Consider the following 11,146-nt stretch of genomic DNA (forward strand, 5'->3'; position numbering starts at 1 on the left):
TCTTCTGCAGGTTTCTTTAAGATGTTTGGCATCGTAGAGAAAGAAAGAAAGCTTTGGGCATTACAACAACTGTCAAGTCTTTAAATGTCTGACAAGAAGAAGAAGAAGAAGAAGAAGAAGAAGAAGAAGAAGAAGAAAGATCATCAACATCAGCCACTTCCTCCCCACTCCCCCCCCACAAACAGAAGGTGACCTTACAAATGAGGAGCGCTCAACCCCCGTTTTTTAACTCGTGCCTAGTCACGCTGTCTCCGTCAGTTATTGTTCCTGAGGTGCAACAATAGGAAGTTGTAAAGCTGCAGGAGCAAAGAAGAAGAAGAAAAGTGCAACTCAGTAGTTTGACAACTTTAAAGTATAGCATACTGGCCTAGAAAACTTTGAATGACATTTAATATTTCACACAGAAAAATCTGGAAACTGTCACAGAGGTCAAATAGGCCACAGAAGGTCATTTTGTATCTAATCTACAATCACAGATTAATTCTTTCCTACCCTTAGGGCCTGTTTATGCCTAATAATCAGATTTTCCTGCTCGTACTGAAATTTTTAGTAAAATTGGATTGATTATGGGGTTAAAGTAAGTGCCTTCCTCTGATGTGTGGCAGAAGCTTCTTGGACACGCACACACGTACACACACATTCCTAAAGAGCTCACAGATGGAAAGCATTAGTCCTCTAGAGGGGAAAGTGGAGCAGGAAGTTCCTCTTCCCTGTAGTTTCTGTGAGTTGAAAGATTGCAGTGTGGGACAGGTTAGCAGCTATTTTTAATTAATATGTGACCGCTTAAAGGGGTCCTCCACTGTTTTTTACAAAATCTTTGAAATGTACTTATTAGTAGAACTACTGTATGTCTAACAAAACACATTATTATGCATTATATTAATTTTATTGTCTTTTAAAAATGGGACTATGTTACAGTTTTAGAGCCTGTGTTCCTCCATCTTGAAATCACATGATTGCTGATGTCACACGGCCCCACTGCCTGTAAACATCCCATTGTTTTCTATTGGAGTCAAACATTCAGCCTGATTTTTAGATCATTTTCAGTCATAATGACAACTTGTGCTGCTTTTGATTGCTCTAAATAATCATTAAAATTTAAATATGTTGATGTAAACCTCTTGTTTATCGAAAGAGGATAAAAACAGTTGTGATTCGAAAAAAATTTGTGACCGCAGGGAGCGACAGTTCCAACTCTATTCGGTTTTGTTGTAAACAATGAAGCAGAGAAGAAGAGCTCTCCTAAGGGACCTTTACTCTCCCTTAAACAGTGCGCTGACACGCTCTGGTGGCTGAAGTTTGCGAGTAAATCACAGACAGTTGAAGACGCATAAACAGTAGAAGTCCTTCAACTGTCCGTGATTACTCGGAATTGTTGCCTCTTGTGGTCTCAGGTTTGTTTTTATCGTATTTCAGTAAACAAAAGAGGTTTACATCAACATCTTTAACGTTTCCTGATTATTTAGAGCAACCAAAAGCAGCACAAGTTGTACATTTCACTGGAAAAGCTGCTAAATGATCTAAAAATCAGGCTAAGATCTTCACTTCAATAGAAAACAATGGGATGTTTACAGGCAGTGGGGCCGTGTGACATCATCAATCACATGATTTTAAGTTCGAAGGAGCACAGGCTCTAAAACTGTAAAGTAGTCACATTTTTAAAATGAATATGGTGCATAATAATGTGCCGAACTTATAAAAACAGTGGAGGTTCCCTTTAATACATCCCCAAAACAATGGAGGTACAGCATATCTGTGATTTTATTATGCATAGAAATATACAAATGATTGACACCAAACAGCCACTGCAGAGAAAAGTTGCATAATTAGCATCTGAGGCAGAAGACTAGAAGTAATGACGACTGGTCATTTTTCCATCGTCATCTTGGATGCGTTCCAGGTTAAATCTCGTGCTAATGCTATTTAATAAAGTGAAACGCACTCTAATGCATTTCCCCCCCGAGTGTGTTGGCAAGGAGACGGCCTCAAGAATGCAAGTTAAAAAATTAAAACCAGTGCGAGTGTGCTGCCAGCATTTTGCGCTAACACCAAGAGCTTATTATGTCTGCTTTCCATTTGTGTGCAAAGATGGAGCTACCGTCGAGGGACGGCCAACCTCCCTTCAGCTGAACAATAATTCACAAGATGGTGGTGAGGATGAAGTTAATCAGAGGTGGAGAGAAGCTCACTGGAAAATTATGGGTTTCATAATTCCAGTTAGTTCACATTGTGTTCTTTTTTACTATTAAGCTTTCATTTATTCAGACAACTTTTTTTCAGGAAACGTACTTTGATCCTTTGATCTCCTGACGTATTTCGACTGTCAACTGCCAGTCTTCCTCAGAGGCGTCTGCTGATCGCTTTAATGTTTATTTTTCACTCCTGTGTAATAATTCTAGCAAATTAATTTTGTCTTCTTCTTGAATAATATGTCAAGGTCTCATTTATTCAGACAACTTTTTTTCAGGAAGTTTACTATGATCTCCTGACATGTTTTCGAGTGTCAACTTCTTCAGAGGCATCTGCTGATCGCTTTGATGTGTCCTAACGAGTTCTTTCTGAATAATATTATTCAAAAAATAATACTAAAAGAGCTTCCTGGAACTATTTCGCGGATGTCAAGGACACATCAAAGCAATCAGCAGACACCTCTGTGGACGACTGACAGTAAAAACATGTCAGGATATCAAAGGAAATTTCCTTAATAAAGGAGATCAAAGCACATTTCCTTTAAAAAAAAAAAAGAAAAAAAGTTGTCTGATTAAATACAACTTTAACGTATTATTATGGGTTTCATAATTGAACTTCCACTTATATAATCAGTTTTTCACTGTAGACGTAAGTGTGTGTGTGTGTGTGTATGTGGATCATGATCACAGTGAGATGATTCAGAGAGGGTCAGGCTCTGCAGAAAACAACAGGGCGAACCCTTCCCTTAGCAAAGCCCTTTCACCTCCTTCATTCATGTGCCAACTTCACACTCATGCACTTTTCTGCTGTTTTCTGTTTAAATCCCAAAGAAAAACATGTGCGATGACAGAAGCAGCAGCGTCAGCTCCATCCGACCCTGCGAAATATGAATTAGGCATAAATCTCTGACCAGGAACAGTCAGTGAGCAGAGGAATGTTTTCTTTATTGAGTAATCACAGGTCGGACCTTCATAAATCTCCATCTACAGTGAGGGACTGAGGGTGTGTGCTGGGTTGGGCTCCATTAGTCAACCTGTGCACCAAAAAGGAACAATAAGACATTTGAAACATGTCTTTGTGGGTTCATTATTTCAAGGGAAACTCGACCCAAAAGACAATTCTGTGTCATCTTTACAATAAAAAACGTTCTTTAAACTCACACTTGTGGCACAAATTAGTAACAAAGTTTATGACTCAGCTCTAGAGCTATCATCTAACTAGCATTCATGGGAAGGGTTGGTATTAGTTAGAAGTTTAGTTTGGTTCTCATCCTGCAGATTTTAAGTGCATATAACGAATCACATTTTTACCAGCGTTTATTTATTTGTTTGTTGGTCTGTTCGCAGGGTAACATCAAAAATACGTTACAATATTTGACAGAATTTTAACCAAAGACAGAACTTATGCCATGGAAGATTCCATTACATTTTGTAGGGGATCCGGATCAATATTAACTCTGGATCAGTTTCTAAATCAGATAAATGCCTCCCTCTCAATCCTAGCTAAAATTTTAAAGATTCAAATCTTGGTTCGTAATTAAACAATCTTTATAAAATTTGACTTATGTCAGGTTGGTTCCTCATTTATATTTGGCGCTCTCTTGTTTTGTAGTTAATGTCGTCCCTAATCCTTTTTATTCCTCATGAGCCGCTGATATGAACGTCTGCCAAAACACCTGATGATAATTCTTCACTCCCTAGTGTTGAAATCAAGCTCCACCCCTAAGTGTGCACAGACGTGTCTGATGATGTCGTGGTTTGATGTCAAACAACTCATGATTGCTCAGTCTGTCAAAGCAGCACGTTCAGACAAGTCTGAACACTGTCGGAATATAATTGATAATAATAATAATAATAATAATAATAATAATAATGGACGACATGAAAGACCAAACAATGGATGTGAAAAGTTTTATTGTTGTTCATTCATTTCTAAACGTAGTTGGCCCCTCTTGGATTTCTGCGTTTCCATTGTGCTAGATCACCTGGTACCAAGCACCAGATACCACCTGCAGCCTTTTTCTGGAGTGTTTGGTTGCGCTGCCTTTAAACCTCCTCTGGAATATTTATTTTGCAGTGTGTGTGTGTGTGTGATTTGTAGCTGTTAATAAATCTGTTTATCAGATTCATGCTGGACTATAGCTATTAGCTAGTTATAAAATGATACTGTTACTTCTACTACAAGTAGAAATTCATGTTACTGTAAAGCTTCCAATAAAAACATGAAGAAGAGCACAAACCTCCTCCAAGCTCCAAATCTCCTCTTTACCAGATGTTGTCAGTTATCTGGATCAATGATCCTGATCATGATACCATGATCATTCAAACTTTAAAGGCTTGGAAGAAAATGTATATCCCCCATTAATAACCATACAGTAGGTACAATGTATGGACACACTTTTTCCCCAAAAATCAAGATGAAATGCGCAATCCAGATCTGATCTGGATGAAACTTGGTGAAACAACCTGACATAACTAAGTCAAATTTTATAAAGATTGGTTAATTACAGTTGTTCAGGTTCTTTAGCTTTAGCAGCATGAAATTGGTTTCGTCTGCTTAAAAGCACTTTTTCTGCTTCTCGCCGGCCATCACATCTTTTTCGTCTTCCGAAGATTGGCCTCTGGAGAGAATGTGGTGCATGTGCACTACACTTATCAGATCTTGATCAAGCTAACGTGCCTCCTAGCTCGATTGTCTATCCAATTATCATAGTGCACTAATGGATACACTGCGATTTTTTCAATCGTTGTTCTCAGCTCCAGCTCAAACTGTGCGACTCAGACGCAAGATCCCGAATGTGCGCAGCTCATGATGTATGTTCTCACACTGTACGGACCGACACTCTGACACGATCTGACTGCTCACACTCTACGTTCATACATGACACGTCGGGGTCTTGTTTCCGGAAATGCAACGTACAAATTAGAAGAAGGAGAAGAACTCTGAAGCGTCACCATTAAAACAGACGAAGAAGAAAAACCAGGAAGTGGAGAGACACTCGCAAAACTCAGCAAAAAGAGCTTTAAAAAAGAAAAGACGGTGATGTGATGGACCAGGAGCTGGATGGACAGATGTGGGCATGACAGTCCGTCAATTTTACAGCGGTCCTACGGTGTTAGCGCATGCGCAGTGTGAGCGTTTACGGTAAGCCGGTCTGTGGCACTGCTTCAACTGTGCGATACCCTCACGAGGAGAGACTGGGTTTCAAACATGTTTGAAATCCTTACCACCTACAATTGCTGATCGGGAGCTGGTCGTGAGGTGTTCATCGCTTCTCGTGACCCCATGTATACTACACGATGCACGACACAGGATCTAGCAGAGACTTGCACGATCCCACAAAAAAGTCTCACGAGTCGAAAATCGGCTCAAAATGGGCCAAAAATCGTACAGTGTATGTCTGCCTTTAACCTTTTTAACATGCATTTAAAAATCCAGATCAAGTAATTTGTTTGGTTTTCTCTTTTGTAAACTCACGTTACCGAGCGCTGAGTTCAGTTTCAGCCACGCCAAGACATTCCTGTGCATCTGTACTACTGGTATTAGGCTTTTTAATCTGTGCCAGAGTCTGGTTACAGTTCCTACCAGGCCAGACGATGTGGACTTTGTGAGAAAACGAACCCTACCAGGCAAGTACTCTTGTTACTGTAAGCGAGTTGCTTTTATGGGTACTTTTGTATTTCTAAATCACACATTTTACTTGTACTTAAGTAAGTTTTAAAAGAAGTAAAGTTATTTGTTACGTTTCTACACCCAACCTTTACTGAGTAAATTATGCCTTAAACCACAATACTGTACTGATTCCAGGTAAGCAGTTTATGAAGACACACATTGAACATAATCCATATGTTCTTAGTTGGGCCATTTCTGATCAACGCCCCTTTCTGTGGTTCAGGTTGTGGTTTCTCCCTGTTATGTTGTTACCATGTTTTAGAGTTCATAAATGTAGCTATACTTTTTTATTTTGAATTGGCAAGTGGCAAGATTTATTACCAAAAATAAACGTGGAGGGTGAAAGTAACTGGTAATTGAGCTAATTTTTACTTGCACTTCAGTATTTTATGCATTATTTACTTGTACTTAAGTACAATTTCAGTCAAGAAACAGTACTTCTACTTGAGTAGGATATACCAGTACTCTTTATTACACCTCTGCTGGCAGGGTTAAAATGAGCTAAAGAGGGCTGGCGTTAACGCACCCTTAGGGCGTTGTTTTGTTAAACATGTTTGCTCTACAGGTTTGGTTTTCAGAAACCATGACGACCTGTTGATACAAACGTGAGTTCAATTAGGACGAGAGGTCAAATTTGTTCCTGTTGTGAAAGAACCAAGAGGCTCTGCTGCTCATTCCCAACATCGTCCTCCATCACTGTGATGAAAGCACCGTGCATCATTCTGCCCTTCACAATAGAGAATCTGCTGCACAGTGAGGAGGGGGAAGGGCTATGCATTCCTCAACTGATATTAAACAATAACTGCAGATCCTTCTCTGCAACTATAATGAGTGGAAAAACGGAGTTTGATCCAAGGATGCCCAGCTTTACTATAAGTAATCTGCTAAAGTAGAGCCACTGTGCTTTCTCTGCACTTTTTCCTTTTTCTGATTGACTGGTAAACATCCACCACTGGCATTTCAGGAGGTTCTGGAAGAACAATGCGATCATTCAATCTAAATGACGACCTAAAGGAGACGGACGCCGACCTCCACACTGGCAATTTATAATCTCTGCAGCAGCACGGATCCCATTTATGTAGAAGTGCAGCATCAGCCCAGTGCAAAGTGTGCAGTTAGAAGGAAACCTGGCCTTTGATTGAGTGTTAATATCACACGTTACATTTCTCCCTCTGGGTGATTCATGATCATGCCGCCCTCTGTTGTGTAACGAGGACATAAGTCACTGTGATGCGTAGGGTCAGGAAGTGTTGGAGGGGTTAGGAAGGGCACTAAAACACACGTGGACAACAGGATGCCCAGGGGCCACCTGCGGCCCCATCGCAAAAGCACAAAACCACTTAAAAAAACACCAAATTATACTGGAAAATACACTAGGCAACAAAAATACACCAAATTACAAGAAAAACACAGAACAGAAACCACAAAATTACAACAAATATACATCTTAATGACAAGAAGACTAAAGCAATCAAAATGATGGGAAACTACACAAAACAACAACAAAAATGTCAAGATAACAATAAATATACATTCAAAATGAGAGCAATATGCACAAAAAAAACACAAAATAAGTTTGAAATCACACAAAACGACAACATGAATTGCAAAATGACAACAAATATACATAGAATGATGGATAACACACAAAACAACAAAAACTATTAAAATGATAGGAAATCACACAAAACGACAACAGTAACACACCAAACAATAAAAATACACATACTCTCCTGTATTAATGCTCTGATTGGTCATTATTCTAAATGCTGAAATGAATGTTGATCATGTGAATAACTGAATAACGAGGGCTGGGACCATGGACAAAGTTCATAATGAGAGAAACATTTTTGGTGGAAACAAAAAAAACCAAACAAAAATAAATGAAAAATAACTTTAATAATTTGACTAACTCTGGGCATACAGTACATACAGTATATCACCTTTTCAAATCAATAGGAATATAAATAATAATAACATGAATAAGACCATGTTTTTCCAATTTAAAGTGCTAAAAGTGCCACTGAAGACAGAACGTAAAAACAAATACTGACAATTCATGCCAGTCTAAAATGAAAATCAATATCAGTTTAGTTCTCACACAGTGATGTAAATAATCAATCAATCTTTTATTTGTATTGCGCCAAATCATAACCAATGGTATCTCAAGACACTTTACAGTAGAGCAGTCTTAAGGCAAGGCAAGGCAAGGCAAATTTATTTATATAGCGCATTTCATACACAAGGCAACTCAATGTGCTTTACATGATAAAACATTCAATTGTTTAAAATCAATAAGAACATTTAAAATCATCAGTAAAATCAATTAAAATCATCAGTAAAATCATCATTACATCAACAACATGACAAAAATCTCTCTCTCAATCATATGCAGTAGAGAAAAAAAGTGCCTTTAACTTTGATTTAAAAATGTTCACATGTGATGCTGACTTCAGCTCCGCTGGCAGTTTGTTCCACTTCTTTGCAGCATAACAACTAAAAGCAGCATCACCATGTTTACTGTGAGCTCTGGGCTCCACTATCTGACCTGTGTCCATAGATCTGAGAGACCTGCTGGGTTCATACCTGACTAACATATCACTAATGTATTCTGGACCAAACCCATTCACAGATTTAAGGACAGACTCTTCATTTTATGGATACACACATATGCATATACACATACATATGTATCCCACACCCAACATGCCGCCATAAACACTATTGTTGATCAGTTTAAATATCTTGGTCTATGGCTAGACTCCTCACTATCATTTAAAACTCATATACAAACTATTACAAACAAAATTTCTTATCGCTTAAAATTGCTTTATCAATCAGTGAATTGTTTTAGTTACTCAGTTAGAAAAACGATCATTTTACAGTTGATTCTTCCCATTATTGATTACAGTGATATTATTTATCAAAACACCACTGCCACGATTCTCCAACCACTTAATGTTATCCTCCGCTGTCCCTTTAGAACTCACCACTGCCAAATGTATGAACATTTGTCATGGCTCTCTCTGGCATCTAGACGACAGCTTCACTGGCTATTATTTATATTTAAATGTATTCCTGATTATTTAAAACAATATATAATTCCTTTCAGATCTTCATACAGTTTGCGTCATGCTGATAAACCATATCTTGTAGTCCCTAGAGTCAAAAAAGTAGTCGGTAAATTTTCATTCAATTATAAAGCCCCATTTGACTGGAACATTCTCCCATTATCGATCCGCTCTCTAACCTCTGTCTCTGTTTAAAAATGCTCTTGTCCTCCATCTCCAGTGTTTTTGATTATAGGCTATGTAACCTAAACCTTTTTTATTCATTTAATCTAATGAAAGTTTTTACTATCATTAGATAGCTACTATTAATGATATCACTATTATTACTTATTTATTTTTATATAAAATATTTACTGTTTTGATCAACTGTTAAAGGGGACATATCATGCTAAATCCACTTTTTTAGCCCTTAAATGCATTTTGTTGTATATTTAGAGTGTTTAGAAGTACAGAAAAAATCAAATTAGTCTCTTCAGGTGCTCCGTAGATATCTTTATATTCTGTTTTGCTCATATTTTTCAATCTGTTTCGATTTTTCTATTCTCTATTACGCTTTTTGAACTATTACATCACAGTATTTGCAGTAGAACTGCTAAATTAGTTCATCAACTCCTTCTATCTTTGGAGACGACGAACAGAGCACTTCGGTAAGCTGTAAATAACGCTAAAAAGTGTGATGATAAGACGTCCCTGTCATTGTTTTGTTAGCATTAGCAGTTGCACCGTCTTCATATGTTAGCACTGTGTGCTCGTTTTAGATCCTTGATGATATGGCCTACGTGATTTAATTTAAGTCTAAAGTTTTCATTAGTCATTTCATTTTGCCGTTTTTGTCTTTGAAAAGACTGTATTAAAATGCATTTCGTGACGTTAGCTTGGCGCTAGCGTTAGCTTGGTGCTTGTGTTAGCTCACTTGTTAGGGTTCTGCAGGTTCATCAGCTTCATTTTCATCTCGCTCCACTGGGTCAGACTCTGGCTGGAACATGTAAGGCTGGATGGACAAGTCTAACGTTGTTGACATTTTGTAAATAACCTCTGAATAAAAAGTTTATGCTCCGCTACATAGCCGTATCTCTTCTATCAAACTACAAAAATGGCCGAGCAGGGTGGAGTTGAACCGAGTGTCACCTGAAGAGGGGGCGGGGTATGGAGTGTCTCATTTGCATTTAAAGAGACAGCACCAAAACGAGTTGCTCTCAGAAGCACATCAGAAAAGGGGTAGAAAAGGGGTGGAGCTATAATAATGAGGAATTCAGACCCAAGCATTGCAGTTCCGCTTTATATAGACCACAACTGTATGATTTATATGTAAAAAGGAAGGATTTAAAAGCATGATATGTCTCCTTTAAATGTATACTGTGTGTGTGTGGGTGTGTCTATCTATATTTTGTTGTATTTATTATTTTTGAAATATTGAATTCTTGTATTGTCTGCTCTGCTTTATCTGTCATTTTATGTAAGTTGAGGACCCCCTCGAAAACGAGATGTTCCATCTCAAGGGGCATATCCTCCAATAAATAAATAAATAAATAAAAAAATTAGTTGTTTAATCTAATTTATTATTTTCATTGATTCAGTTATACCAAAATCCTCGTGTCAAATATTGTTAGCCATTAATTAAAATGAATTACAAAGTCTCTAATTAATTAAGATTTTTTTTTTTTTTAATCGAGTCCCTCCACTAATACCAGTTGCCCACATCTGTGCTAAAGTGTGAACTGGAGTAAAGGACATGATTTAACGTGTGCACGATGGCTTTTTATGTCTCATAGCATAAAAAAAAGATGAGTGCATTTAAAAATGTTTAGAGCATTCTTTATGTTTCCTACTTTAACAGGATAGTGTTTTACAGGCTCTGCTCCTGGAACTAAAGGAAATAAATCAACTAAAGGAGATAAAAGTAAAGGAACTATAGGAACTAAAACAAAAGGAACTAAAGGAAACGGAACTATAGGAACTAAAACTAAAGGAAATAAAACTAAAGGAAGTAAAGGAACTAAAGGAAACAATACTAAAGGAAATAAAAGAAATGAAGGAAATAAAACTAAAGGAACAAAAGGAAACAAAACTAAAGGAACAAAATTAAGTAAATTAATTAAAGGAAATAAAACTAATGGAAGTAAAGTAACTAAATGGAATAAAACTAAAGGAACTATAGGAAATAAAACTAAAGGAAGTAAAGGAAATAAAACTAACGGAATTATAGGAAATAC

Source organism: Gouania willdenowi, chromosome 21, assembly GCF_900634775.1.
Source record: "Gouania willdenowi chromosome 21, fGouWil2.1, whole genome shotgun sequence".
NCBI classification, from domain to species: Eukaryota; Metazoa; Chordata; class Actinopteri; order Blenniiformes; family Gobiesocidae; genus Gouania; species Gouania willdenowi.